Source organism: Amphiura filiformis, chromosome 19 (genome assembly GCF_039555335.1).
Source record: "Amphiura filiformis chromosome 19, Afil_fr2py, whole genome shotgun sequence".
In the NCBI taxonomy this organism is placed as follows: domain Eukaryota; kingdom Metazoa; phylum Echinodermata; class Ophiuroidea; order Amphilepidida; family Amphiuridae; genus Amphiura; species Amphiura filiformis.
Genome location: NC_092646.1, coordinates 55,835,657 through 55,839,645, shown reverse-complemented (window position 1 = coordinate 55,839,645; position 3,989 = coordinate 55,835,657). Strand labels below are relative to the sequence as shown.

General features: G+C 37.8%; 1 long non-coding RNA gene across 1 annotated transcript; it reads left to right on the top strand.

Annotated features, from left to right (window-relative positions):
* The first annotated feature begins 347 nt into the window (after nucleotides 1–347).
* On the top strand, nucleotides 348–3,646 carry LOC140140803 (uncharacterized). The gene is made up of 4 exons (XR_011857293.1): nucleotides 348–517; nucleotides 794–901; nucleotides 2,065–2,307; nucleotides 3,542–3,646. It is a non-coding gene; the product is annotated as an uncharacterized lncRNA (long non-coding RNA).
* Nucleotides 3,647–3,989: the final 343 nt, after the last annotated feature.

Sequence of the window (3,989 nt, the reverse complement as noted above, 5' to 3'; positions counted from 1 at the left end):
TGAACACTTTATCGGAGAATGTACCCTATACAATGTAGCCAAAATGTCCTTCTTTTCAGCATGCTATGCCTTTAGGCTATACACTATCCCCTTTATCGTTGAGTTAGTCCCATCTTCTGTCAGAAACTCTGATTCCATCACTTTTAAGAAGTCTCTCAAGACTCAGTTTTATGCATTAATTGTCTTTTTATTTTATTCCATTGTTCCTGTTGTTTCCAAGCGTACCGTTCTCGACGTAGATGCGCTATATAAAAGTGTTATCTTTTATTTCCTCTAGGACTTTCCTTAAGAGCCATTAGTGCTCAGAGTGGTCTTGATTATACGCGTCCAGCATCGTTATCGGTCAACTTTGATGACGGCGATACCATCATACCAGTCTCTATTGATATCAACTCTGATGCTTCCAAAGAAGATCCTGAAACTTTTGAATTATCCATTGATGTAGTACCTGGCAAGAACGATGTTATCAGTAAACCCTACACGACTGTTGTCACCATATACGATAGTAGTACGAAAAGTAAGTTGTCAATATTCTTTGTGAATAGCCTTATGGTAATTTAAGCAAATATTAAATGACGTCACTTTATAGCCACTACATGAAACACCAGATGTATATAGAAATGGGCCCGGGTCTCAGACACCATTATTTGTATGCGGCGCTCAATGCGAACGCCAGCAGATGTTAATTAGTGGTGTTAATAACATGATTATACATTACCGTATTTATGTAACTACACGACCTAAAGGCAGAATAAAGCTGATGTGAAATAACAATGTTTATTGTCTGCTATAGGAAGTTGTGTCGAGTTTGCAGCACCAGCCGCATCTGTCCTCGAGTCTTCATCAGCAGTGAGGGTCACCCTATTGCGATCGGGAAATGTAGAGGATGCTGTTCAGATTGGTATAAAATGTGTTTCGTTTCTGTTTGTTTATTTTCCAAACCTTGCCTATTTGACCAAATTGACAAGATAATATGAGGTTAAAAGTTGAAAATTCAGCTTAAACAAAAAAAACGGATTAAAAATATCATGCTCATCTCTTTCTCTCTTTATCCCAAAAGCATTAAGGGATCTGGAATGAGCGTTTTGAGCGTTTCGACAGTATTTTTTGTGGGACATGAGAGCACATCAGACATATTGAATTGCATTCTGAATACAAAGAATGTCTTTTTGATATCAAATAATTTTAATTTTTTTTAAATTCACGAAATAATGCAAATTTTATGACAAATTATTAAAATTTGATATTTTTCACATTTTTGATATATTTATACAGTCCTCGAAGTAAATTTTATAAATCTAATGATATATTCTTAAGTGTATGTAGCTGGGAGAAAAGCCGACGATCAATTGAAAATTTTGACCTTTCATATTGAAGATATGGATTTTTTTCCAAAAAGACCTAATTTTTTTTGCTGTTTTGGGAAAAAAATCCATATCTTCAATACGAAAGGTCAAAATTTTCAATTGATCATCGGCTTTTCATCCCACCTACATACACTTTAAGAATAAATCATCAGATTTATAAAGTTTACTTCGAGTACTGTTAAATATAAAAAATATCAATTTTTAATCATTTGCCATAAAATGTGTATTACATTGCGAATTTAAAAAAATCCAAATTATTTGATATTAGAAGGACATTCTTCGTATTCAGAATGCAATTCGATATATCTGATGTGCTCTAATGTCCCACAATAAATACTGTCCAAACGCTCATACCCCACCCCTTAAGGAGCTGTGCAATAATTATGAGCAGGGGGATTTCCAAACGGCGTGCCAAAAATACTTGTCTCCTCTCGGCGTGCCAAAAATCGCTTACCCACAATTTTACCCTCCCCGGGTTCGTAATTGCACAGCCCCTAAGATGAGAGTATAGTAACGTCTTTCCAATGGACATGCATAGGTAGGTAACAGAGAATGTCAGCCGCTTGAGCCTCTCGCACTATCAAAACCGGTGGTCGGACCTGGTTTCTATTTTGTGCAAAATTGGTGTCGTTTCCATGAGCCTCTTCTAAACTAAAAATAGAACCTTTTTATAAATTAATATATTTTATTATCACAGGTCTTACTACAGCTGATGTAGATGCCAAAGCAGGGCAGGATTACACTGGGTTACAAAGCTCCCCAACCACAATTTTATTTGGACCCGGTCAGACAATTGTCACTGAAACCATTCCGATTATCAACGACCAAATAAAAGAGACCGATGAATGCTTCCAATTGAGGCTTTACACGCTTACGGATGCTGTAGATAATGTGGATATCTGTTCAACGGATGCAACTGTGGTTATCAAAGATGATGACGGTAAACGATGGTTTAAATTACTAAAATGTACAATAACAGGTCCTTGCAACTCCTATACACTTTCAATACAAAAGTGTGTGGGCAGCGTAATGCATACTTTGTGTAACAACGCAGGGCTAGCCAGCGCATTTGAAAGGTCAAAGGTCATTTGAAGCAGATACAAAATCAACTATATATGACGTCACTGTACTCAGATCGATATGCGAATTCTCCAGTCAATGGCACTGCGTGCTCTCTTTAGTCCAAAATGATAACCTTTGTCCCATTCTCTTAAAAGCTATATTCAGAGATATTCGTTTGACATTTTGTTTACCTAACTGCTGCGTTAAATTTGGCCTTACCCCTCTTGACTCCTTGCCCCTACCCCCCCCCCCAAAGTCTTGCATGCGCCACTGAACAGTCCTATGATCTTTCATAAATGCCACCTGCTAGTGTACGTATATTCATGGTTTCCGAATACAACTTGAAGTTTCATGTACTCAGGAACAAGGAGCTATCAAGGTGTGATATTATTGTCTCTCGTAACACAACTCCCTCCCCGACACACACCAACATACAAAATCGTTAATTATTTTATCAAGTAATTTAATAATACCAATTATTGGGGAAGCGGAGACAATACCATGCGTGGATAAGCCGAAGGCCCAGTGCGAGTGCAAGGTTCAGTACACTAATTATCTATTACACAGTTTTCAATGGGTAAATGCCATATTTTGGGCGGAATATTTCTCATATTCAGAACTCTTACAGTTTTAACACAGTGACACCTACTGTAAACACCTTATAACTGGCAGTGCGCCTTCGGAGCTGAAAGTTACAAATAGGTAGGATTTGTATCTGTAGCCTGTCCTAGGACGATCAGATCAGATTAAGATTAACTTAGAGTTAGTGTACCCAATGAAAGTTAGGCTTGCTGATATAAAACCATGTTGACGCTGAGCACAATAACGAATCTATCATATCATCAAATTATTAATATTATAAAATACTATTTTTATACATTATGATGAACGTTTATCGCATAAATCAGCAATAGAATGATTCACAAGAGCTTAATATTTCCACCCGCCCAACCTTGTGTTTTCCCAATGGAGTCGCCCCAGCGTAGAAAATATTATCAATCCGTACTAGTAGTGCAGGCGTACAATACGCACATAGGCACTAGTATCAACAATACAAGCAAGCCGGTACCTTTGATGTTTTGCGTTTTGGTTTACCTATTAATTACTTACAGATCAGTTCTATTTTGAAGGAACAATAGCCAAAGTAGAGGAGGGTCAATGCACTGAAGTAACAATACTCCGGTGGGGGTATCTGGATAAGCCGTCGTCCGTTAGTGAGTAATCACAATATTTACCTAGCCGTTACATTCTTTCTTTGGGGTCAAAGGTCACTAAAGGGGCATTTCTGCTATTTAACCAAATACCTTCAAAATGCTTCTTCTGCCACATATTATATATCACAATGACGTCATTTGCACATATGCATCGGCTATACCACACGCCTATAACTTCCACACAGAAATGGGGTCAAAGGTCATTAAGGGGGTAAAATCTTACAATTGCATTATTTGGACATCTGTAAGGGGTATGTGGCTCGGTGACAACAAATCTCACGACTAGGGAACATTTTGCAGGGTCAGGTCAAAGGTCATGCAGAGGTCGAATTTTCGAAATGCATTT